At 39.7% G+C, this 27,846-nt stretch overlaps 1 protein-coding gene across 1 annotated transcript in view; it reads right to left on the bottom strand.

The window, feature by feature from the left end:
* The window catches only part of SCN8A (sodium voltage-gated channel alpha subunit 8), a gene marked incomplete at its 3' end in the record, with an annotated part of 175,754 nt that extends 148,146 nt beyond the window's left edge, over nt 1-27,608 (bottom strand). The window contains exon 1 of the mRNA XM_081248591.1: nt 27,552-27,608. The remainder of the gene's footprint in view (nt 1-27,551) is intronic.
* Between the last annotated feature and the right edge of the window lie 238 nt (nt 27,609-27,846).

A 27,846-nucleotide genomic window follows, 5' to 3' on the forward strand; every position in this document is an offset into this window, starting at 1 on the left:
CCACCGGGGAACTCCCTCAGTCACCTTAAAAATTAAGACTTAGGCACAAATCAGTTGGATACTATCGCTACCACACCACCAGACACAAAGAACCAAAACTCAACCCAGACTAATCCTATATGCCGGCTTATACCACTGCTTACAATATCTTACCTCCCCTATTAGATGCCACCTCCTTTGATGACTTAAACAAGACCTTCTCTTGTATCACGTACTCACCAAAGTTAATGCTATATACACAGCAGCCACTTGATAAGTTGAATGTTACAAAGATAAGTAAATAATTAGTTGACTTTTTTCAGCCCAAATTTTATCAATTGTTAATTATTCCCTCTGCCCTCAAAAAAGAAAAAAAAAAACCTGAAAATGGGTGACTAAACTCTAATGCTGCACAGCTGGGCAGTTTACTTAAGTGTTTAGAGCAACTTTATCTATAACTTTAGTTATAGTCCTATAACTTTAAACTGGAAACAACCAAGATGTCTTTCAACAGGTGAATGGATAAACAAATTGTGGTATATCCATAGAACGGAATATTATTCAATGACAAAAAGGAACAAGCTACTGGTTCATGAAGCAATACGGATGAAACTTCAATGCATTTTTGCTAAGTGAAAGACTACAAATCGTATGAGTCCATTTATGTAACATTCTAGAAAAGGCAAAACTATAGGAATGGAAAACAGATTAGTGGCATTAAACAGATTAGACAATGTGACTGCTATGTGGGGACGTACATGGAAATTTTTAGGGTGATGGAACTGTTCTATATGATACTGGGGTGGTAAATATCTGACTTTATGTGTTTGTCAAAACCCAAAAAACTATACCTTACAAACAGTGAACTTTAATGTACACAATTTTTTTAAAACTCAAAAAGGATATCAAGGGATCCCAAGATAGAATGCAGACTGTGACAAATGAATCTCACATATTATAAATGTATGACATAAACTCACTGAAGGGGGTGAGGGGAAAAAAGGAGCTGACCTAAGTAACCTTGGAAAATGTTGTTTCAATGGGGAACTATAAAGCTAAAGACAAAAGGAACTGTACATAAACACTGTATGCTAATTGGTAAATTTACTGATCACGGGAGTACGGGTTGACATTTCTGAACTTGCTTCATGTGTATACAGAATTAAATAAGTAAGTAAACCACCATCCACTGTGGTGGATGGTGACAGGCAGGTTTCTCACTGTCAGAGAAAGAACTGCAGATAAGCAAGGGGGAAAGGCTAGAATAAACTCTGTGGTACTGGATTAGAGTCAGAGATAACAGTGTGAATCCATGTTTAGCTTAATATATATGCAGATGGATACATAAATAATTATACATATGTATATACATGTGGGTTAGTATACATATGTGTATTTCCTAGCTCTCTCTGCTGAGGGGGCCTACTAGCAATGCACACACCCAATGCTCAGATCTTGGTTTCTCCAAAGAAAAGAACCAGGGCTCCTGAAGAAAGTGCTGATTCTAGAGCAAGGGCAGGGAGAATACAAGATGAGCCTGGAACATCTCCTAGTTCCAGAAAGTAAGGAAGTGCTCAAGTGGCAAAAGGAGGAGGGCATGTCAAAGGGATACAGAAGCCAGCCTGGAATAGTTCCCAGTAGCTAAAACTGGAACAATGTGAGCAATAAAATAAATAGCATGGTACTGTATTATAACCCACAATATATGAGTTCATACTGATATAAATTAATGGCAATTAATAAACACACGGCTAAAAAGAGTAAGTCTTCCTTTACAGAAGAATTCCAAATAATATGTGCAGACAGTACCTCCTCCAGGAGGTGGAGCTTAATCCTCACCCCTCCTCCCCCAATTGTGGGCTGGACTTAGTGACATTTCCAAAGAATACAGCAGGGAAAGGGGAAAAGAGTCACTTTATGGTGGAGAAACCTGGCAAACACTACCTTAACCAAGTGATCAAGGTTAACACCACTGGTGATAAGTCATGTTAGCATCACATCTCCAGACAGGATGTGATGAGGAAGACACTTCATCTCTGAGGTATTCTTCCTCAAAACCCATAACCCTTGTCTAATCATGAGAAAGACCTCAGACAAACCCAAATTGAGGAACAGTCTACAAAATTCCCCACCAGTACTCTCAAAACCGCCAAAGTCATAAAAAACATGGGAAGTCTGAGAAACTGTCACAGACCAGAGGAGCCTAAGGAGAGAGATGATGACTCAATGCAATGTGGTACACTGAACTGGATCCTGGAACAGAAGAAGAGCATTAGTGTAAAAACTGGTAAAATCCAAACAAAGCCTTGAATTTAACAGTAATGCACCAATGTCGGTTTCTTAGTTTTGACAAATATACCATGGTAACTTAAGATGTTAACATTAGGGGAAACTGAGTGAGGAATGCAGGAACTCTCTGTATTGTATTTGCAAATTTTCTGTAAATCTAAAAATTTTCCAAAATTGAAAGTTGATTTTTTAAATAATCTAATGCTGGTGTGGGGTCAAATTAGTGAGGAACAATTAACTAAATTTTTATTTGCGAGACATCTGTATGACAGAAGTATAGGATCACATTATGGGGCACATCTTTTTACAGAGCGCAAATGAAGTGCACCTGACACACCATCTTATAAACTGAATCTACTGTAATGATACTTCTGTTGATGGAGAAAACGCATTTCCATGGTACATTCACAGTCAGGTGCTTCTTTACCAGAGGGAGAAATAATCCTCCCAGTATAGGACTACATGTTCTTTCTTTGACAAGAACTCCTCCCTTCCCTCCCACACCTCCAGATGAGACTAAGGAGGTTTCCCTGGCCATTTGTGCCTTTGTAGCAGAACTCTGGCCTCTCTTGAGACTCTCACCTTGTCTGGTCTGGACCCTGGCCTGCCTATAAGAGGCCTAGGGCTGTGACTGAGACTCTGCCCCTTCTTTCTATTCACTATTGCCTCTGACACACAGCTAAAGAAAGCTGAACCATCCCAGTCTCTCCATGTCCAAATTAAATCATTTCCAGAAGCATCACTGTGTACATAAACTGAGAATAGCAATGTCTTAGCCTATAGCCAAATAACTGCATAAGGTATTCGAACTGAGGAGTAATACCCTACTATCACAATTTTAAGAGCTCACTATCTAAAAGAGGTCATCAACACAATGCACTTTGTATTCCTAAATGAAATCAGCACTATTTAGGGTAATGATTTAAAATTCAAAGAATTCATCGCTGCCTTCTCAGAAAGATGAATACTGACTCTGATCTCTAAATCCAACTTCAGTAAATAACATTAAAAAGAGAGAGAGTTTCTAGACCCAAAGAGACACAGTAAGTTTATGATAAGGGCCACACTTGATTAACTTGTTTTATACGATAAGCAGAGAAGATCACAAAACTTTATGATGATAAAAATAAAAGATAAAGTATTTAAACAATAAAAGTTTCTAGACAGTCTTTCCTCTACTGCATTACTCTGTAAAGCCACAATCTGAGGAAAGGCCAAGGATACACCGTGAACCATCCTCAGCATCTTCCAGTAAGCCCACTCCATTCAAGTCATTGTAAGAACCGTCACACTCTTCCTTCCCAGTTTGCCCCATAGTGTTATCTGATCCTAGTCTTTTATTTTTTTTTTAATGTGACCGACGTGGAACAGGTTTGAAGGGCAATTTCAAACAAGAAATTCCAACAATGTTTTGTGTAACAATTGCTTCACTGTATTAAGTGCACAGCCTTCCAAGATCACTGTTTTCCTTTGTTCTGTATTTTCTACTGAGTTATATACTTCTTTTAAAAAGTAATACATGCTCATCCAAATTTTTCCAAAAATATAGGGTTAAATACATAAAAATTAAAAGCAAGATGACAATTTGAAGAGCCACCCAAACCAGTTTTATTACTTAATAATTTACCCAATTAGGGTCCCCACTTGGAGAGAACACACCATTCACTTTAAAAATAGTCTTTTTTTTCCAGATTAATTTTATAGCTAATTTTATTTTTAAAATTAATTGAAGCAGATAACAATACAGTCAAAGTCAAGTAAACATGAAAACTTTTAAGCACCTCACTGATCTGATTTATAGCCTCAGGTGTAATGTAAGGACTGTTACTAGTAAAATGCTCCATCGTGTTGGAAAATTTGTATGTCAGATTTTCCAAGAAAGACTTGATTTCAGATAAATACTATGAACCATCAGAAAAACCACTAAGTGACAACTCTTTGGTATCCATAATAGTAAATATGTCTCCAAGATTGCTTCACATTAAACATTTTCACATCAAATGTGTTGATCTAGGGATCAGAAAAAAAAATCATTATATCTGTAGGGCTTCTGTTCCACCGTAAGTACAGTAAATGATAACAGCTTTCACTTGCCCTCTCTACCTACCTATATGGGCATGGTTGTGTAGGTGAGAACACATGATAGATAAAATGTTCCTCAGAAGAAAGGCTTTAATGCAAACCAACATTTGAGGTTTAGGAACTGATTGTCCAATCAACTGGTCATCCAAAGCCTCTTGACTGTTATAGCCTTCCTTTTGGATAGTTCCTATTTAGTTATTTTACAGTATTTTTTTTCACAGCTTGTTGGCATGTCTCTTACTAGAGTAAGAAGGGAGAAGAAAGAAGGAAAATGCCAATTAATACATTTTCCTTTTCTTCCATATCATGTTGGTAAAAGACTAGGCAGAACCAGAGTTAGATGTTAACCAGAGTTAGAAAAAGACTTAAGATTATATGAAGGTTTCTATTACCTATTCTAATTTTACTCTCCTTACCAAGGCTTAAAAAATTGATGGATTATTTGCAGTTGTATGAAATAAGGTATCAATATGCTATTAACAATTTGGTAAATTTAAATGGACACACATATTTTCTAGTCCAGCAATGTCACTCCCAGGTATTTATTCTATAGATATTGCCCCACATATGTTAAATATGTATGCAAGGCTATTCAATATAACTTTCCTGTAATAACAAAGGACTGAAATTGATGGAATAAATATTTATTTGCTGACTAAATAATCATTTATCGGTGGAATAAAGCCCATCAATAAGGGACTTATTAAATGAATCATAGGGCATTCATTCAATGACATTCTCTGCAGCTGCTAAGAAGAATGAAGCCTTCGGTAGCCACTGCTATGGAAAGGTCTCCAGGACATATTAAGTGAGAAAGCAAGGCATAGAGCAGTATGTACAGTACACTGCTGTTTTTGTTATTATATGCACACTTATTCCCATTTTATATTTGGTATTGTGGGGAATATCTCTGTAAGGATACACAAGCAATTGGTACATGGGTGCCTCCAGGGGAAGGAACTGGGTAGCTAGGGGATAAGTAAGTGAGGGAGACATACCTCTCTCACTTTGTTCCCTTTATATCTTTCAAATTTTGTACTGAATACAAATATAATCTATTTTTTTAAAAACTTTTAATTTAAATTTAAAAATTAAAAAGGAAGAAGAGAGGGCTTCCCTGGTGGCGCAGTGGTTGAGAGTCCGCCTGCCGATGCAGGGGACGCGGGTTTGTGCCCCAGTCCAGGAGGATCCCACATGCCGCGGAGCAGCTGGGCCCGTGAGCCATGGCCGCTGAGCCTGCACGTCCGGAGCCTGTGCTCCGCAACGGGAGAGGCCACAACAGTGAGAGGCCCGCGTACCACAAAAAAAAAAAAAAAAAGGAAGAAGAGAGAGCATCCTGCACTGAAAACACTGGAGCCCTTCCTTGAGGTGTCTTCTCCACTAGGGACCCTAAGGCCTGTCAGTCCAGTCATTTGATCTTTCAGGATTGATAACCTGCCTTGAAGCCAACACCCTTCTTGCCCCTGCCAACCTTGGTCCTCTCTTAAAATGTGTCTAATAAATAATCAAAGTTTCTGGTTCCAGTTAAGATGGAGTAAGTTCACTCTACCCTGTCTCTCCCAGTGAACTCAGGTAAAATCCATGGAGAGACAGAGATGCTCCATGCATTATCTGATGACTGAAAAGTAACTGATAGCAGGTGGATTGGAAAAACAAACCAAAGCTCAAAATATCATGAAACCAACAGAGCTTCCTTTTTTTCTTCTGGTATCTCTTGGCCTGGACTCAAAGGCAGCCCAAACCCAGAACTGTGCACCAGGTACAGACAGAAAAAGCTCCAAGAGAAGACCTCCATTTTGGGCCCAAGAAGCAGGAAAGGGAGCCCCTAAGGTCAAAGGGAGTGGAGGAAATCCCCTGATTTTCTCTGTTTGTTTCTCTTTTGTCCTCTCTTGCCCTACCTCCAAGGCAATTAGGCAGCAGTGGCAATGACAACACCAGTGAGAAAGGAAAACCTTTTCTCTGACCTGAGGAACTGTGATCCCAAAAGCATAGAGGGAACCTCCACTGCTTTGTTTTCTCTCCCTAGCCTCTTGCCATTTGGTTGCCAAGGGAAAGGTAGTTACAGGGCGTGCAAGGCAGAGCAGAGAAATTCAAGTCTCAGCTTTCTAGCAAGAGGAGCTGGAAGGAGAATCCTTTGGATCCAGAAAGTTCGGGAGAACAACCGGAAGAAAAGGGAGCCCAGTGAAGCTGTGTGTGAACTCCAGGAATCATCTCCAAGCTGTACATGAAAGTACCTGACCCTAAACAGCATACTGAAGGTTTTGACAACTGATCTATGAGGTATACCTGCCCAGGTCTGAGTCTAGCCACTGGCTGGTATGTACATGGAACAGACACAAATAGCACAGCAAACAGAACTTTGAAAACTGAACAGATACTGAACCCCAGCCCAAAGAAGGCAGGTAGGTAGGTACTTGTAGCCTGAACCTAACTGGATTGACTGCCTGCTCACATAAACAAACAAACAAAGACACTCTCTACAGGATTTAAACAAGACCCAAAGTCTCATAATATAATATTCAAAATGTCCAGGATACAAATCCAAACTGATATACAGTTGACCCTTAAACGACATGGGTTTGAACTGCATGGATCCACTTACATGCAGCTTTTTTTCAATAAATGTATACTACAATACTACACAATCTCCAGCTGGTTGAATCCGCAGATATGGAACTTCAGATATGGAGGGCCATTGATAAAGTTATATGTGGATTTTCGACTGCATGGGTGTTGGTGTCCATAATCCCCACACTGTTTAAGGGTCAATCTGTACAAAGAGACTTGAAAATCTCAATATCTCACAAGGGAAAAGACAATCAACAGACACCAACCGCAAGATACTGGAATTAACAGACTTTAAAGCAGCTATTATAATCATGCTGCAAGAAATAAAGGCAAATGCTCTTGAAGTAAATGCAAAAATAGACAGTCGTGACAAAGAAATAGATGAAGAAAAAGAAGTCAAAGGAGGAGAAGGAGAAGACGAAGAACCAAATGAAAAAAATCTAAACTAGAAAATACAATAACAGAAATTTAAAACTTCACTAGATGGGCTCTATAGTATAACTGAGATGACAGAAGAGTCACTAAACTTGAAGATGGATCAACAAAAATTACCCAAGCTGAACAATCGAGGAAAAAGATTGGAAGACAAAAATGAACAGAGTCTCAAGGACCCACTGAACAATACCAAAAGGCCTGACATTTGTATCATCAAAGGCCCATAAGTAAAGGAGAAAGAGTGTGGTGCAGAAAAAAATATTTGAGGGAATTCCCTGGCGGTCCAGTGGTTAGGACTCAGCACTTTCACTGCCATGGGCCAGGGCTTAATCCTTGGTAGGGGAACTAAGATCCCGCAAGCCACACAGCACAGTCAAAAAAAAAAAAACTTTTTTTTTGAAGAAATAATAGCCAAATACTTCCCAAATTTAGTAAAAGACATAAACTTGTAGTTTCAAGAAACTCAGTGAACAGCAAACAGGATGAAGAAATTCCTGCCCAGTGAAAACTGAAACAAAGAAAAAAAATCTTGAAAGCAGTCAGAGAAAAATAATGCATTACACATAGGAGAAAAAATAATTCAGTTGACTGTGGATGTTTTATCAGAAACCACTGAGAACAGAAGGCAACGGAACAAGAATTCTAAGCTCTGGAAAACAACTATCAACCCAGAATTCTATATCCAGTGAAAATATCTTTAAAAAACGATCATGAAATAAATTCTCAGATGAAGAAAACCAAGAGAAGTCATCACTAGCAGACTTGCCAAAGATGCTAAAGAAAATTCTTCAGATGGAAGGAAATGTTACAATAGGGAAACTCAGAATTTCAGGAAAGAAGGAAGAATAATAGAAATGGTAAAAATCTGGGTAAATGTAATAGCCTATTTTACTTCTAAGTTCTTTAAAATATGAAAGATGATTGAAAGCAAAAATTAAAATAATGTCTGATGGGGTTTTCAATGAATGTAGATGTAATGCATATGACAATTACAAGATAAAAGGAAGAGGGCAAACCAATCTATGTGGTACTAAAGTTTCTATATTCCACTTGAAGTGATAAATATTAATTTTAAGTAGACTGAATACTTGAGTATGTATACTATAATCCCTAGTCAACACTAAAATAACTATACAAATGCAGATAGTAAAAAATTCAATAGAGAAATTTAAATAGAATACTAAAATAATTCAAATAATCCAAAAGGAGGAAAGAAAGGGAAACAAAGAAACACAAAACAGAAGGAACAAATAGAAAACATAATAAAATGGCAGACCTAAATCTAAAATATCAGTAATTATGTTAAATGTAAATGGTCTAAACACATCAATTAGAAGAAAGATTATGAGGATAGATTTAAAAAAAAAGACACACTGTATGTCATCTACCAGAAACCCACTAAATACAATGACATATATAGGTTAAAAATGAAAGGACGCTAAATGTAATATGGCAGCCTGGATTGGATTATAGAACAGAAAAAAAAACATTCGTAGAAAAACTGGTGAAATCCATATAAAATTCTGTAGCTTACTTAACAGTGTACCAATGTTAATTTCTTAGTTTTGATGAATGTACTATGGTTATGTAATATGTTAACATTAGGGGAAGCTAGGTAAAGTGCATATGGGAACTCTGTACTATTTTTGCAATTCACTTATAAATCTGAATTCAAAAAAAATTTTTAAGTAAAAGGAGGGGTAAGTATATACCATGAAAACATGAATTATCAGATCTATATTAACTATATATTAACAGGCTATATTAATATCAGATAACATAGACTTTAAAACAAGGAAAATTACCAGGGATAAAAAGTTATTTATCATTTTTAAATTAAAAATATTATTTATTTAAAAATAAAATTTTAATTTATTTATCATTAAATAATGATAAAAGGGTCAATTCACTAAAATTTATAACAATCCTAAATGTGTGTGTACCTAAGAAAAGAACCTCAAAATATATGTAGCAAAAATTGATAGAACTAAGGGAAGAAATGGACAAATCTACAATTACAGTTAGAGATTTCAATCTTCCTTCCTTACTAATCAATAAAACAAGTAAACAGAAAATAATCAAGGATATCAAAACATGTTGTACATGTTAAATATATATAATTCCTATGTGTCAATAATATCAATACATTTTAAGAAATAAAGAGATAGGATATAATATTGCAATTAAATAATAAATCACATTTCAATTTTTTTTAAAAGAAGAAAAAAAATCAAGGATACAGGGGACTGAGGGGAGGAAAGAAAGAAGTAAGGGAAATTAAGTGTTACAAACTTCCAGCTGCAAAATAAATGAGTCACGGGTATGAAATGTACAGTGTGGGGAATATAGTCAATAACTATGTAATATCTTTGTATGGTAACTTATCATGATGATCATTTTGAAATGTACAGAAATATCACTACACTATGTTGTGTAAAAGGAACTAACATAGTGTTGTAGGTCAAGTATACTTCAAAAACAAAACCAAACAAACATAGAAAAAGAGATCAGATTTGTGGTTACCAGAGGCAGGGGGTGGGAGGAGGGGGAATTGGATGAAAGCAGTCAAAAGGTAGAAACTTCCAGTTATAAGATACATAAGTACTTGGGATGTAATGTACAACATGATAAACATAATTAACCCTGCTGTATATTACATATGAAAGTTGTTAAGAAAGTAAATCCTAAGAGTTCTCACCATAAGAAAAAAAGTTTTCTATTTCTTTAATTTTATGTCTATATGAGATGATGGATGTCCATTAAACTTACTGTGATAATCATTTCATGATGTATGTAAGTCAAATTATTATGCTGTACACCTTAAACTTATGCAGTGCTTCAGGTCAGTTATATCTCAATAAAACTGGGAGGAAAATAATCAAGGATACAGAGGAACTGAACAACCAATTGCATATAATTAACATTTATAGAACATTCCACCTAACAACAGTAGGATATACATTCTATTCAAGTGCACAGAGGATATTCACCAGGATAGACCACATCTTGGGTCATAAAACAAACCTTAACAAATTTAAACATATTGAAACCATACAAAGTATGTTCTCTGACCATAATGGAATTAAAGGAGAAATCAATAAAATAAAGACTCTGGAAAATCTCCCAATACTCCAAACACTTGAAACAACACACTTCTAAATAATCCATTGGTCAAAGAAGAATTTTCAAGGGAAATAAAAGTCTGACATATCAAAATTTGTAAAATGCAAACACAGCAGTGCTTACAGGGGAATTTATAGTATTAAAAATCAAAGCTTATATTAGGAAGGAAGAACGGTCTCAAATCAATGATCTAAAAAAGATAGTTTTCCACCTTAAAAAAATAGAAAAGAAGGGCTTCCCTGGTGGCGCAGTGCTTGAGGGTCCGCCTGCCGATGCAGGGGACACGGGTTCGTGCCCCGGTCTGGGAGGATCCCACATGCCGCGGAGCGGCTGGGTCCGTGAGCCATGGCCACGAGGCCTGCGCGTCCAGAGCCTGTGCTCTGCAACGGGAGAGGCCACAGGAGTGAGAGGCCCGCGTACCACAAAAAAAAAAAAAAAAGAAAAGAAAAGAAGAGTAAATTAACTCAAAGCAAGCAGAAGGAAGAAAATAAATAAAAGAGCAGAAATCAATTATGTTGAAAACAGGAAAAAAAGAGAAAAATCAATAAAATCAAAAACAGATTCCTTCAAAAGATGAATAAAATTGCTAAGCCTCTAGCCAAAGGAAAAAAAGAGAACGAATACACAAATTATCAATATTAGGAATGAAAGAAAGGATATCACTATAGACCCACAGACATTAAAAGGATAATAAGGGAATACTATGAACAAATCTATGTACGTAAAGCTGACAACTTAGATGAATGGGCCAATTCCTTCAAAGCCACGAAGTACCAAAACTCACCCAAAAAGAAACAGACAACCTGAATTGGCCTGTATCTATTAAAGAAATTTAATTCGTAGTTAAAAACTCTCACACAAAGAAAACTCTAGGCACAGTTCACTGGAGAGTTCTACCAAATATTTTTTAAAAGGAATTCTACAATTTCTCTTCCCCCAAATACTAAAGGGAACACTTTTTAATTTATTTTATAAGACTAGCATTATCCTGATACCAAAACTAGATAAAGGCAAGAAAAAAACAAAACTACAGACTAACAACTTCATGAACACAGATGCAAAACTCCTCAACAAATATTAGCAAATCAAATCCAACAATACAGAAGAGTAACACATCACAACCAAGTGGTGTTTATCCCAAGAATGCAAGGGTAGGTCAATATTTGAAAATCAATCAGTGTAATTCATTATATTAACAGATAAAATAATTTAAAAATCACATAATCATATCAACTGATACAGAAAAAGCATTTGACAAAATTCAACATCCATTCCTGAAAAAACTCTCAACAAACCGGGAACAGAAGGGAATTTACTCAACCTGAGAAAGAGTATCTACAAAAACTAACAGCTACCATCATACTTAATGATGAGACTAAATGCTTTTTCCCTAAGATCAGGGAGAAGTCACAAATATCCACTCTCACCACTTTCATGCAATATCTTACTAGAAGTCTGTAATAAGGGTGGAGGAGAGAGGGAAATAAAAAGCATATAGATTAGAAAGGAAGATATAAAACTGTTCCTTTTTACAGAAGACTTAATTGTCTATATAGAAAATCCAAAATAATTTATAATAAAGCTCCTAGAATTAATGAGTTTAACAAGGTTCTAAGAGACAAGTTCAACACACAAAAATCCATCATATTTCTATATACAAGGAATGAATCAGAAACTGAAATCTAATTTTAAAAATTTACAGTAGCTTAAAAAATACTTAGGTATAAATCTAACAAAATACATGCAAATCTACATGCTGAAAACTATAAAATGTTGATGAGAGAAGTTATATACGACCTAAATAAGTGAAGACATTTATCATATTCATTGATTGGAAGACATGATACAGTTATCAATTCTCAAATTGATCTACTGATTTAATGCAGTTCCAAGCAAAATGCCAGCAGGAGTTTTTGCAGACACAGACAAGCTGACTATGAAATTTAATGGAAAGACGAAATAACTATAATAGCCAAAACGATTTTGAAAAAAGAAAAATAAATTTGGAAGACTCACACTATATAATTTTAAATCTCACTGTAAAGCTACAGTAATCCGAACAGTATGGTATTGGTGACAGGACAGATACATATGTCAATGGAAGAGAATAGAGAACCTAGAAGAAGGCCCAAAAAAATATAGCCAATTGAGGGGTTTTTTTGTTTTGTTTTGTTTTTTGTGGTATGCAGGCCTCTCACTGCTGCAGCCTCTCCCGCTGCGGAGCACAGGCTCCGGGCGCACAGGCCCAGCGGCCATGGCTCACGGGCCCAGCTGCTCCGCAGCACGTGGGATTCTCCCGGACCAGGGCATGAACCCGTGTCCCCTGCATCAGCAGGTGGACTCCCAACCACTGCGCCACCAGGGAAACCTGCCAATTGAGTTTTGACAAGAGTGCAAAGTCAATTCAATGGAAAAAGAAGAGTCTTTTTTTTTTTTTTTTTTTGCAGTACACGGGTCTCTCACTGTTGTGGCCTCTCCCGTTGCGGAGCACAGGCTCCGGACGCGCAGGCTCAGCAGCCATGGCTCACGGGCCCAGCCGCTCCGCAGTGTGTGGGATCTTCCCGGACCGGGCACGATCCCATGTCCCCTGAATCAGCAGGCGGACTCTCAACCACTGCTACCAGGGAAGCCCAAGAATAGCAATGTGCTGGAACAATTACACATCTATCTGCAAAATAAATACATAAAAATGAACCTTGACCTAAATTTCATACATTATACAAAAATTAACTCATATGGATCACAGATATAAATGTAAAATGCAAACTATAAAACTTTTAGAGGAAAACAGAGAACGTATTTGTGACCTTGGATTAGACAAAGAATTCTTATTTATAACATCAAAAACATGACCCAGGGCTTCCCTGGTGGCACAGTGGTTGAGAGTCTGCCTACCGATGCAAGGGACGCGGGTTCGTACCCCGGTCCAGGAGGATCCCACATGCCGCGGAGCGGGTGGGCCTGTGAGCCATGGCTGCTGGGCCTGCGCGTCCGGAGCCTGTGCTCCGCAGTGGGAGAGGCCACAACAGTGAGAGGCCCACGTACCGAAAAAAAAAGAAAAAATGACCCATAAAAGAAAGAAATTGATAAATTAGACTTAATCAAAATTTTAAATGTTAGCTCTACAAAAGACATGGTAAAGAGAAGAAAAAGAAAAGTTACACACTAGGGGAAAACATGTCCAAGTAATTTACCTGATGATTTATATCCAGGATATACGTTTTTTTTTAAAAACTCTCAAAACTCACAGTAAGAAAACAAATAATCCAATTTAAAAAATGGGCAAAAGATTAGAACAGACACTTGACCAAAGATATATGGATGGCAATAGCATGTGAAAAAATGCTCAAGATCATCACTATTAGGGAAACGCAAATTAAAACCACAATGAGGGGCTTCCCTGGTGGCGCAGTGGTTGGGAGTCCGCCTGCCGATGCAGGGGACACGGGTTCGTGCCCCGGTCTGGGAAGATCCCACATGCCGCGGAGTGGCTGGGCCCATGAGCCATGGCCGCTGGGCTTGCGCGTCCGGAGCCTGTGCTCCGCAACGGGGGAGGCCGCGGCAGTGAGAGGCCCGCGAACCGCAAAAAAAAAAAAAAAAAAAACCCACAATGAGATACCACTACATACCTATTAAAATAGCTAAAATAAAAAATCTGAATGCTCAATGTCACTAATCATCAAGGGAATGCGAAATCAAAACTACAGTGAGAAATCACAGCTGTCAGACAGCTATTATCAAAAAAATCCCAAAAGATAACAAGTGTTACCAAGGATGGGGAAAAACTGCACACTGCACACTGCACTGCACTGCTCCCTGCACACTGTTGGTGGGAATGCAAAACATTGCAACTGCTACGGAAGACAGTATGGAGATTCCTCAAAAAATTAAAAACAGAACTACCATATTATCCAGCAATCCCACTTTTGGGTATTTATCCAAAAGAATTAAAATCAGGATCTTGAAGAAATATTAGCTCTGTCATGTTCATTGCAGCACCATTCAACTGTAGCCAAGATAGGGAGACAACCTAAATGTCCATCAACAGATAACACCTAAAGAAAATGTGGCATATACATATAACGGAATACTATTCAGCCTTTTTTAAAAAGAAGGAAATTCTGACATATGCTATAACATGGATGAACCTTGAGGACATTATGCCAAGTGTAACAAGCCAGTCGCAGAAAGAGAAATGCTGCATAATTACACTTATATGAAGTATATAAAATCATCAAATTCATAGAATCCAAGTAGAATGATGTTTGCCAGGGGCTGAGGGAAGAGGGAAATAGGGAGTTACCACTGGGCAGAAAGTTTCAGTTAAGCAAGATGAATAAGCTCTAGAGATTCACTGTAAAACACTGTACCTATAGTCAACAATAACGTATTGTACACTTAAAAATTTGTTAAGAGGATAGATCTCATGTTAAGTGTTCTTAACACAATAAAACTAAAAAACAAACAAAAACCTGACAATACCAAGTGCAAATGAGGATATTAACAACTGAACTCTCATACACTGCTGGTGGAAATGCAAAATGGTATAACCATTCTGAAAAATAGTTTAGTAGTTTCCTATAAAGGTAAACATATACTTACTTTATTAGTCAGCAATCTCACCCTTAGGGATATCTTTGAATACTGTAAATTTAGATTCACACCAAAACCTACACATTTACAGCAGCAGTATTCATAATCACTTGAAATTGGACACACCTCAAATATCCTTCAACAAATGAATGGATAAACAAACTGTTACATAACCACACAATGGAATACCACTCAGCAGTAAAAAAGAAAGAACAAACTATTGATAAAGACTACAACATAGATAAATCTCCAAGGTATCATGCTGAGTGAAAGAAGCCAGTCTCAAAAGGTTATACTCTGTAGTATGATTCCATTTACATGATATTCTAAAAAAACCAAAACCACAGGAATGGAGAGCCAATTGGGGGTTGCCAGAGATCACAGGTTACAGAGAGTCTGACTACAAAGGGGCAGCAGAGGGGGGCTTTTTGAGGTGATGGAACTATTGTGTATCCTGATTGTAGTGCTGGTTACATGAATCTATACATGTGTTAAAACTCATAGAACTATATTCCAAATTTTTTTCAACTGTACTGCTTGTAAATTTTTAAAATAATAATTAAAATAACCAAAGCTGCTAAAAATGTTAGAAAGGAAAAAATATATTTGTCATACATAAGTTAGAACTTCAAAAGGTTTTCAAATATTAGTAATATTGAACTTATTCTTCTGAAGGAAATAGTACTCTACTTGGTTATAGTACCCTAATAGGAATAAATTTCCAAATAGGAAAAAGGACATTGTTTGTCCCAGGGGCACTGTGTCTTGGCCCAAGGCCACAACTAGACTTCAAGGGTTATGATGCCTCAATTTCCACCAGAAGAGTATCTGATACTCTCTTGCCCAAAATATAGACTAGCACCCACACTTCGAACTCTACAGATCCACTAGATTTTTATAATACCCTCAAAAGTCAGCATTCAGTTCTCACAAATAAGAGTTCTTACTAGGTTCTGTGATTAAACCATGGAATGAAAAAACCACTGGCAAAGCCCTGACAACTCAACATCTATAAACAGAAGCAGTGCCTATAAGAAGCTGATGGCTCTGGAATCCTGGCTAGAAAAGTTGAACTGTTTTCTGGAGGATTTTTTTTTCCTTGAGATTTTGCAATAGATTGCACTGAGTGATAAATGCATTGCTCTTAAAAAAAAAAAAAACCTTTCTCTCAGCACTAGCCTGGGCAAAGGCAGGGCTGCAGAGCAGAGCCCAAGCAGGGCATAAAAGTCACACACACACACACACACACACACACACAAAAGTCACACACACACACACATAAAAGTCACACACACACACACACACACACACACACACACACACACCCCGTGTACTCTGCCTCACCCCTGGGAACCTGGGCAGCACGCTGAGGAGAGGGAAGTGAAAGATGCGCACCTCCTACAACCTGAAAGGGACAATACAGGCCAGAGACTTACTAATGGTCAGGAAGGAGTGTGTGGCTAGGAACAAAGCACATCAGCCCCCAAGGGTCAAGCTGCACATAAGCTTATTAAAATTAAAGATGGAAGACACTAGGATCTAATTAATAACAAGTCTTTGATATCCACTCATCACACAAAATGGACTTATTTTCTCTGAACTATATAGTCTTTGAGCAATTTCTAATGCAAAGAATCTACATTAAGATCCCCAAATAAAAGAAATTTCTACCCCTTTGGCCCTTATGGCTGAAGTTTTCTTGTATGAGTCAGAAAACAGCCTTGTGAGGTAAGTGAAATACTCATAGGATCATTCTACTTTGTTTCCCCACTATATTTAATCACTCAATCACTCAATCACTCAATCTGAGCCTTTCTTTGGTTTTATACCACCCCTCTTTTCTAGAGACAAGGAAGAAGAAATATTACAAATAGAAGGAAAGTGAAAAAATAAAAACCTATAAACCTACTGAAATATTACTTGCACTAGAACATCTAGATTAATAAAACAGATTGCCATCTTTCAGTTTAGTGGTCTTTATGGACTTTCCTCACCCCAAACTATTTTAAGAATGGCTTCCCAAGAGTCTGTTGTTTACCTATTCTTCATCACTGTTACTTTGAGCATTCATACTAGGAACAGGTACAAACTTACAGTGTGGCACAGAGAACCTCGTGATGGAATTACTGTAAGGACGCTTTATATCCCTAAACAGAGTCTAAATTTACTAACATCTTGTACATGAATTCTGCCTGCTCTACTGGTTCCACATAAACCATGGAGACTTCTGCGAACAATCTGAGTGCAAACTATGGCAAATGTTAATGGAATTTGCAAAAACTCAGTAACTTTGGTGGTGAGAAGGAAAATTAAATGGAAAGATTTACTGAATTAAATTGCTTTTCTCCAGGCGCATTCTATTATTTTGCATGTATATGTTCTGATGTTCCAATCACCCTTTATTTCTTCTTTCTTTTTTTTTTAAATTTATTTATTTTATTTATTTATTTTTGGCTGCATTGGGTCTTCGTTGCTGCGCGCGGGCTTTCTCTAGTTGCAGCGAGCAGGGGCTACTCTTCCTTGCAGTGCGCAGGCTTCTCATTGCAGTGGCTTCTCTTGTTGCACAGCACGGGCTCTAGGCGCGCGGGCTTCAGTAATTGTAGCACACGGGCTCGGTAGTTGGGGCTCACGGGCTCTAGAGCGCAGGCTCAGTAGTTGTGGTGCACGGGCTTAGTTGCTCTGCGGCATGTGGAATATTCCCGGACCAGGGCTCGAACCCGTGTCCCCTGCATTGGCAGGTGGATTCTTAACCACTGCGCCACCAGGGAAGCCCACCCTTTAGCTTTTCTTATTCAAAGATCTTTACTGACTGCAGAAGGCTAGACTAGAACCCAAGCTCCCTGAGCTCACCCTTTGCTCTAAATTATCACAGTATACTGAAATTACACATTAGGGCCCACTCTCTACTCTCTTGTACCCCAGCTACACCAAGGAAGTTTATGCAAGTCTGACATTTTGTATTGACAGCCCAAGGTCAATACCTGAAATAACAAGCAACATCACTGGCTGATAAGGCCTAACACTTTCCCTCTTGCTTTCACCTATTAGAATTCTCTCAGTTGCTACCTTTAATTCAACCTGCAGTTTCAAATACTTACTATGGCTTCCATGAAACATGCAGAATATAAGCAAATGATCAAAGAAAGAAAGTCACTGAGTTTCAGTAAGGACAAAACAGTCATCCACCTATGAAAAGGTGCATAATTCTTGTTTCTTTATACACTAAACCGAAGGTTAGTTGAGAGTATCAAGGAAAAAGACAGCGAGCTAAGTGTCTATAAATGGACAGAATGAAAGACCACAAAATAAGAGAAGGACAGAGACCCACAAAGATTAAGTAATATTTATCAGTGAGAGAACGCACAGAATAAAGAAGTTGGAAGATTTAGGTTTTCCTTAAAGAAAGCATGAGAAGCTGATGGGGGAAAACCCTCTGCAGAGAGAGGATTAAAAATTAGAAATTAAGGTAGCTTGCTAAGATGCTCTGGACTACACTGCCAATGTATATTACAGAACTTCCTTCCTCAGATTTTCTCAACAGAAGATTCTCTGTCGCTGAACTTTAAAACAGCAAAATAATCTTTAACTCCTCCTCCTCCCTTTTCCCGAAGTAAAGTTATTCACCAGTTCCTATTGGGCCTTCCTCGAAACAATTTCTTACATTATAAAAATGCGACTTAAACGCACACATCCATGTGACACACATATACAAAACTGTATTTATATTCTTTCCTTTCCATCTTCATCACTACTATCCGAGTCCAAGCCTTTGTCACCACACACTAGGCCAAATCAGTCAATTAACTGGATGTCCATTCCTTGTTCTGTTCCATCTTGTTACATACACACTGCTGCCCAATTCTCCTAAAATATTAAAGCACGGCTTTGATGATGTGTCATTTTGCACCCCCTGAAAAATCTTCTATGTTCTCCATTGTCTCCAAGGATAAATGCAACTTCAAAAAACTTCTTAGTGTTTGGCTAACTCTACTGTATCTTTGCAGGCTTATCTGCCACTGGGGAATTCTATCCCAGCCCAACTGATTTGTTCTTAGCAAAATTTCTATTCTAATTTGAATATAATTCTAATTATACTCTTTATTCAAATCCCCAAATTTATGACACAGAATGGAAGAGATACCTTCAACAGTGCCTTTTGAGAAAATGTTTTCATATTAAATGACTTAAAATCCTTAAAAAAATAAAAAGAGGAAATAAAAAAAAAACACTTAAGAATGTCACTAAAATTTTTGCTAACAGGGAATTAATTGATCTAAGATGACCTAGAATGAGAGTTAAATCCCCAAACTATTTTAACAGTCTTCCTCAAAAGACAATGGACATAATTGTGGGGGAGGGCAGGGGAGAGAAAATGTGTGCAGGCATATATATGTAGAAAGGATACAAGAGAAACTGGTAACAGTAGTTGCCTTTATGGAGGGCACACTGAATGAAGGTGACAGTATAAAAGACTTAACTTTGAACTCTCTGATTTTTTAACCCTTTGCCTCTGTTAACTATTCAAAAAAAATGTAAAAGATATATTTTATGTACCTTCCACAGTGCATTTTGAGAAAATGTTTTTTATATTAAATGACTTAAAATCCTTTTTTTAAAAAAAGAGGAAATTTTGAAAAAACATTTAAGAATGGTACTAAATTTTTTGCTACAAAGCAAGAAAATTTCTCCAGCTTTTCCAAAGCAGACATCAGATAAAGTAAGCAATTTGCAGCAAAGTTCTAGCAGAGAAAGGGATAAAATAACATTTAAAACACAAAACATCTTCCTAAAGTTTTGTGCCCTATCCGGAAAATCAGGACAACTCTAGTTCAGGAAGAAGAACAAAGACATGTATCCAAAGGAGTCTGAAGAGGAGAGAGAACTCTTTCTCTTAAAACATGAGCAGTTCCTCCAAGTTCACATCCAAATTCCCTTGTCCATTTTCACTGCAGTCATTCTTTCACCTTTCCTCACTCTCCACTCTGATGATTCCTCACACTCTCAATGCTTTCTTCCCTATCACAATATAAATCTGTTTAAAATGCTTTATTTTGTTCAAGGTATCTTTCCTAGAAATAAGACATTCCGCCTTTTTAGTCTTCACGAAAATCTTAGGAAGTCCCATTAAGAATTCTGTAGCAAATGAGATTTCTGGCTATTCTGACCTCCGAGAAAGCTCTACCAGTCTCATTCGCAACCTGCTCAATTTTTCTCTGCAATTTAATAATAACGCATCAATCTGTTTTCATTTAAAAGCATTTTATTCAGCTTCTTGCTAAGACAAAAAGTCACTAGTGAATGTGAAGAAAAGCCTGCTGCATTATCCTTAATTGAAGAAGAATTCCTTGTGAAACAAGAAACTAACCATGTAATAAATTAAGCCCTAATTATTTACAGGGCTGTCACTCAGTAAAATGAGGGAAAAATGCTATTTCACACTGGCTTCCAGGGAAGCTTTTGGAGGCTCAGCTTTCAACTGTCTGTACTTTAAAATAAGGAGAGAATAAGAATAGATTAAAAATGAGTTGCCTTCTCATTGATCTCTTCCTTTCTCAATCATTATCTAAAAATTTAAAGTAACATTATAATTTTGACTTTTTCTCCCTTCCCAAGTTCACTCTGATGGAAATGCTAACGATCAGTTAAATGCTCAAGATGCAGAAAACGAGAGGAAAATAAATGACGTGTATAATTCATAGCCTAGATAATCCATCCTTGGATAAATAAGCATTCGCTATATTTCTCTCATGTTCTTATTCCCTAGGAACTCAAAAGATTTTACATCATAAAAATCGCACTAATCAACTGAACATGAAAGGAGCCTGTTAATGTGTCTTTTGAGGGATTTCAGTGCTTTCCATTTCCAGATCCTGGGACAAGCCCAGTGAACACAGGAGGACCCTCGCTACCACCAATAGTGAATATAAAAGCGTTCCAAACCTCTCCAGACATTTTAGTTATCCTAACCCAATCGACTCCTTCCAGGATCAAGAGAGCTTCAGTCCCAAACTAAGAGCACATCTTAGACCCTCAGGGTCCTAGCTTTTCTTCTGTTCCACTCTCCTCAGTATGACACATCTCCATATACCTAAGGGAAATTGTAACTATTATCTACTTTCACCTTTGCTCTTTTAGATCTAGAGTCTCCCAGAACTTTTTCTGCTTCAACTAGCATAACCCTCCCGCCACCCAGCACCAATTCTTCTCTGAGTCCTACACCAATTTCAGCCTTGCATAAGCAAAAAAGTCCAGGTGATAGTGGCCATAATTCCCCTATGGTCCTGGTTATAACTTATACTGGCAACGTGGGAGCATTTATGAGTAGCCAAATGTGTATTTATGTGCAAGAGAAATGACAAATGCCAAGTAGACACCAAGACATGATGACCTTTAAAAAAGTAGCCAGGATAGCTGCAGAAACAAAACGACCACGTTACTTCAATGCCTCCTATTTATTGATTGATACAGCTTCTGTTCATTTTCCCTCTCCTTCCTGCTTCCAAAATGCTCTCCTTCAAAGGTACTCTTGCCCTCCCTCTGCCTATCCCAGAATCTTTCATTATGCCCACCCAGGAAGATATGTTTAGATACCTAGGATAATGATAATTTCTTAAAGACAAAATCGTCCACAATACTTGGTTATATGAACATCAGAATATAACACCATTTAATGGAATAAAAATCTTTAAGCATGAGTCAACCAACCTGGGTCCCTGTCTCCACTCCATCACTTAATGGTCCCACAGCCCTAGACAACTCATTCAAGCTCTGGGATCCTCAGTTTCCTCAGCTATAAAATGCATAGAATAATATTTATCTTACCTAACTCAATCAACTGACAGAAGGATTTTTTAAGTTTTTATAAACAGATAAACATAGAGTAATAATTACCAAAAGAAGATGGTCAGCCATGAGACCTAAATGTATGAGACTCATTCAAATAAAGCAATTAAAAGACTATATAATGGGAAAACCTAGAAGGGTGCTGAAGACAAAAGCAACTCCAAACCCATATAATCGCTTACTACAATTAACACATTCAGCTCAAGTAAGGATAAAGGGACACCTCAGCCTTTGGGCCCATTCCACCTTCAGATCCCAAACCATAGCTACAAACAGCCCAGTTGCCTGCCAACCGGTGAACGCCAGAGCATTCCTATTTGGTAAAGAGTCCTATTCTAGAATAGTTTGGGAATGAATGCAGAAAGAGTTACTTTGGTAACTGCATTTGCACTGTGTTGGTGGAGATCAGCACTGCAATTACACAGTAAAACTTTTCTCCTTTTATATTAGCAATGTCCACCCAAGTCAGCACACCTGCAGATTCTATTCTCTCTGCCAGACTGAAGATAAAGCAACCGTCTGCTTTTCAGACTACTGAAATTTAATACAGTACGTATATACTCTATCAAATACACATATAAAGACACACTAAGCTGCTAAATCCCTAGAGGAAAAGGAGCTACTATATACTGAGCTCTATGTGTCAGGAAACAGAGATTTCATTTAATCCCCACAAACACCTTGCAACGTAGGTATTGTTATTCCTATTTTTATAGATGAGAACACTGAAGCTCAGATAGAGTAAATAACTTACCCAAGGTGACAAAGCTAGTAAGTAGCAGAATAAAGACTTGAACTTAGTTTTGCCTACCTCCAAAGCCTACACTGTTTCTGACTTTTTCTTCCCAGCAGTGTAACTAAGGCAACCTTCTTAGGTCTTCATTTCACCTTAATTCCTGATACGTAGTTAAACGCAGGTCCTGGTTTTGTATCTATAACTTCACAAAGGGACAGAGAAAAATTTTCCAGAAGATTTCTTCTTTGTCTTTAATTTACATACATTTACTTCATATTCCTGCACACATTATTCTTTTTAGGTTAAATCACTGGGTAAGATCAATAGGCTTCAGTCAACATTTCAGCAATTAACATATATGAAGGGTGAAAGTTCTATTTCCTTCTTTTAACACTTTAATAGCCATAGTTTTTGAGCATGGTATAATTTTCTAAGCTGATTCTTGACATTTAAAGAGTGTTAGTGCTTAGTGCAATGCTTCACATACAGTAGGTGCAGAGGGAGAATATCTGTAAAGTTTTCTTTATTCTTCTAGTTAACTTGCTATATTTAAATCAAAAGACTTTAAGGAGACTAATTCTAAGAATGAATTCTTTCACATTAAAGATAATTTCGTGGAAAATTTTTTTACATGATTCAGAAAATAAAAATAAACTGAAATATAACGATCTAGCTGTTAAGCCTCTCAATGACTAAATAGTGGACTGTGAACTTAAGAGTTTAAAAGGCTTGGTTTTAAAATACTTATTTTTTGTTCTTCTGAATAACTTTTGCAAGTGCTTCTTGCCCTCTCTACAGAAAAAAAAAAGACTGAAATAACCATAAACACAGACAACTGTTTTGCTAAGGATGACTTTTTTCCTGCCTTTTATATATTAAAATATTTCTGCAATAAGTATACATTATTTTTATAATTATGGAAACTGATCTGACTCTGGATAAACTGTATTTTTTAGCACTTTCTATACAGTGTGGGGGGTTTGTTTTTTTTTTAACATCTTTATCGGAGTATAATTACTCTACAATGGTGTGTTAGTTTCTGCTTTATAACAAAGTGAATCAGCTATACATATACATATATCCCCATATCTCCTCCCTCTTGCATCTCCCTCCCACCCTCCCTATCCTACCCCTCTAGGTGGACACAAAGCACCTACCTGATCTCCCAGCGCTATGTGGCTGCTTCCCACTAGCTATCTGTTTTACATTTGGTAGTATATATAAGTCCATGCCACTCTCTCACTTCGTCCCAGCTTACCTCTCCCCCTCCCCGTGTCCTCAAGTCCATTCTCTACGTCTGTGTTACAGCGTGGTTTTATTTTCCTTCTCAGATATAATCTATAGGAATTAAGTATTCATTAATTCATGCATGTGCCTCCAGAACAACTTGTTACATAATATCAGCACATTAAAGATAATTACTTTTCTTTCCATTCAAGAATGTTTTTCTTGCTTTAGGTGGATATGTCTCTATCTTTGTATTCTTTTCAAGCAGGTGCAGGTTTCTTGTGTAATCTCTACAGAACACTGAGTGTCAATCTTTTCTTGGTAAGAAGCACAAGAATGACATTTGCCCCTGACATAGCCCCAATTTATATGTCTTTTAACTTTATGTATGTTACCTTTTCAATGACATAAAAGTACATCAATCACAGTGGAACCCAAAAGGAACGAGCTGCTTTACACGAGATCTCCCATAAGGGGATCCCTGTGCTAGGTGGGAGATTCATACAAGCTGAATTTTATGGCTCCCTTCACTATTTTAGGATTTTAAAATACTTTTTTGACAAAGTACTTTAGTGAAACAATGAATCACATACTGGCCTCTGCTGTGTTGAGTCCTTTTCCCAGCTCACTGTTCAAATCAACCCAAAGAAGATGCCCTTCTGATCCAGCTTAATTTAGCAAGCTATCTGATTACTTCTTGAGGAGACCAAATTCCCATAACGTTAATAGTTTCTTGCTACTTGAAATTATCAAAATGTGCTGAAATAATGCAGTCAGCAAAATGTCACTGTATGACTTACATATGGATCTGCTGCAGCCTGTAAAAACACTGTCTCCATGAGGGACAGCCAAAATGAAGAGTTATGTGGGAGTAATAAAATATGGTAACTAGGCCTGCAACTTCAAGTATAAACCCAGCTGCGCATGCACATGCGCGCACACACACACACACATCTACAGGAAAGCCTGCTGATAATAAAAGCAAGAAAAACCCAAATCAGGTCCAGCATGAGTGCACTCCACGGCAGGACTGCCAGGGAGCTGTCCTTTCAGCACCACAGCAAGAAACCCTGGCGCAAACCTCAACACCGGCAACCAAAGCTGGGCAAGTTGGGCCCTGCGAAAAATTTGTTAAAGCCCGTACAAAGAAAGCAAAATCAACTGTATGATTGTTTGTTTTTAAGTACGCTATATTCCATTTCATAATCCTTTATTAATTTAAAATAAAATCCTTCAAATATTTTGATAAAAGTTGACAAAACCCCAAATGAAAACTGAAGCCTCTCCAACTGAACCCAAGAAACCAGTAACTGACCAGCACTGTCAAGAACTGTGTTGTAGGACCCACCACCAGCCCTACTAAGAAACACAACATATTTACACATACCCTGAATCAGATGTCCATAGAACACAGAACATGCTTGGAGCCCTCTCCAGGGAGAGTCTCAATTTCTAGGACAGACAATGTTTGCTGAGTACCAAGCCATCACTACTACCCGCTTCCAAGCAATCAAATTCTCTTTCAGGGAGAACTGAAGCCTTGTGGATCATGAGCTCCAAAGAAAAAATGCTGCAGTATTTCAAGAATCAGGTTACAGTCAACGTGTTACAAAGCCTTCAGCATTTTAAGTCTGATTCCCCTGAGATTTCTACCAGGATGGTGGTACCAGGTGGCAATGTTATCCAGCCATTTGCATTACACATCAAAAAAAAAAAAACAATTTTTTTCTGAGGGAAGAAAAAGAAGTCCCCTCACCACCATTATCTTCTAATACACGTGGAGAAAAGAGAAGTACAGAAAGATTGTGAAACAGTGAAAACCTACCTACCACACCCGAAATCTCCCTTGGAAAGCTAAAACATCCCACAGCCCTAGCACACCACTACCTTTCTCAAGGCTCTCCAGGTTCAAACTTGAGAAAACGGTTATAAAAAGCACTCTCACCCTTTGCCCCCAGAGCCCTCACCCACACTTCCTGCTTCCATCCCGGCTTCTCTGGTGCCCATTGTGCGTGCATTAAAAGCAATTTCCCCTGTTTGGTAGAGCTTGCTCCATGCTAATCATTCCTCCCTCCCCCTGAATTAGCCAGATGCAATGCAAAGTTTCTTCTACCCGTTCCCCTCCCCCAAAACAGATGCCATCCTTTTATTATGAATACCGACGCTGAACTTGGCATCTTGGAATCTCCGGATATAAAATGTATTCCCCCATGTTTCAAAAACTGCAGTGTAAGTGAGGAAGAGGGCACAGGGTGGGGTAGTTGGAAGGAAGGCATGGATTGTAGAATCATATTTATCAGGCTGTAAAATTATTCCCACTTCATCCCACCTCGAAACTGGGGCCCTTGAAGGGGTCTGAAAGCCGTGGCTAAGCCCCCCCCCCCGAAAGTTGGCTGCCAAGTCTCCACCGGTGGTTGCTGCTGGCAAGGAGGGGATGGAGCTGAGCTCTCAGGAAAAATGCAGAGGCTTTGCGGTCCCCCAAGTACCAAATGAGAACTAGAGAGGAGGGGTCCAAGCCTGTGGAGCTGGGCAGTCCTGTAAGCCCAAAGCTAGCAGAAGCCCTGGGTGCTGCTGCCGGTGGTAAGGTGGGGGAGGGAAGCAGAGAGGAGGAGAGGAGCAAGCTCTGCATCGGGTGGCGTAGGGGTGGGGGCGGGGGAAGGGGATGTTCTGAAAGTGATGTACTCCCTAATGCAGGAATCCTAGCCTGCCAAGGAAGGTCCCGGGGGCCCCCAACAACCCCAGAGTACCCTGTCGGGAGGGGGACGGATGCATCCGAGTAAAGGACAGGGGAGTCCTGGCTGCCCTAAACCCACGAGCCCCAGGCTTCTGCAGTTGGTAACAATCTGGAGCCGGATGGGGGAGAAGGATGCAGTAAGACATGGGGGAGGGGGTAGAGCTAAGGAGCTGCCTAGAAGATCCGGACGGCGCTGCCCTTCCAGTGCAACCGGGCGAGGGGGCCCGACTCTGCCCCGGCTCTGAGAGATGGGGAGAAGAGGGTGCTGCCCTACGGAAGGGGCGCCGAGGGCACGCCAGTGTCCCCCAGTGCAGCCAAGAGCTGAGGAGAGACAGGGTGTATGGGGGTGGGGGCCGGTGGTCCTCAGTTCTCCTCAGGGATCCCCAGTAAACACGGTAGAAGGAAGCAAGACTTCCAAACACCTGTCCAAAACAGGGAGGGCAGAAACCCCGCTCCACTGCCCCTGGAGCCCCGCCGCGCACTCTGCGGCAAAGCCCCTGACTGGAGGTGGGCGAGCCCCGCTCCAGGGTCCCGAGGCGAGAAGGGGAAGCCGGCGGGCGAGGAGCGACGCCGGGGCGGGGGCTATGGGGCTACTTACGGCAGCGGCGGCAAGGGAGGCAGCTGCGGCTCTAACGCGGAGCCCGGGAGGCGCGGCCGGACTGCGGAGGTGCGGAGGATGCTGCGGGCGGGACTGCGGTCGGCGCCATCTTGGAGCGCTCCCCGAGCCCGCCCCCCGCGCCGCCGAAGCCCTTGCATAATTGATGACTCGCGCCCGCCGCGCGCCGCCGCGCGCGCCCCCGCCGCCGCGCGCGCCCCCGCCGCCGGGCCCCCCGCCCGCCCTGCCCCCGCGCCGACCCCCGGAGCGCGCCCCCTGCCCCCGCCCGCGCACGCCGCCCCCGCCCGCGCGCCTGCCTGCCTGCCTGCGCCCGGCAGCCCACCTACCTCTGCAGGGCGCGCCCGCCCGCTCGCTGGCTGTCAGGCCGGCGTCCCCGCGCCGCCCGGACCGGATCCGGGGCGAGGGAGCAGGGCGCCGGCAGGGGGCGCCGCGCCGGAGCGCCTCGCGAGCGTCCCCGGGCCCGCCTCCCAGACGCCCCCGCCGAGCCGCGCGGGAGGGGCACCCGAGCCGAGCGCCGGGACGCGGCCGCTGAACGCTGGCGGGCTGTCAGCCAGCACGCGGGCGTTGAAACCCGAAAGGTGCTTTGTGGACTCGAGGGCCCCGTGACCCTTGGAAATGCCA

This window comes from Mesoplodon bidens, assembly GCF_964165515.1.
Source record: "Mesoplodon bidens genome assembly, chromosome: 11".
In the NCBI taxonomy this organism is placed as follows: domain Eukaryota; kingdom Metazoa; phylum Chordata; class Mammalia; order Artiodactyla; family Ziphiidae; genus Mesoplodon; species Mesoplodon bidens.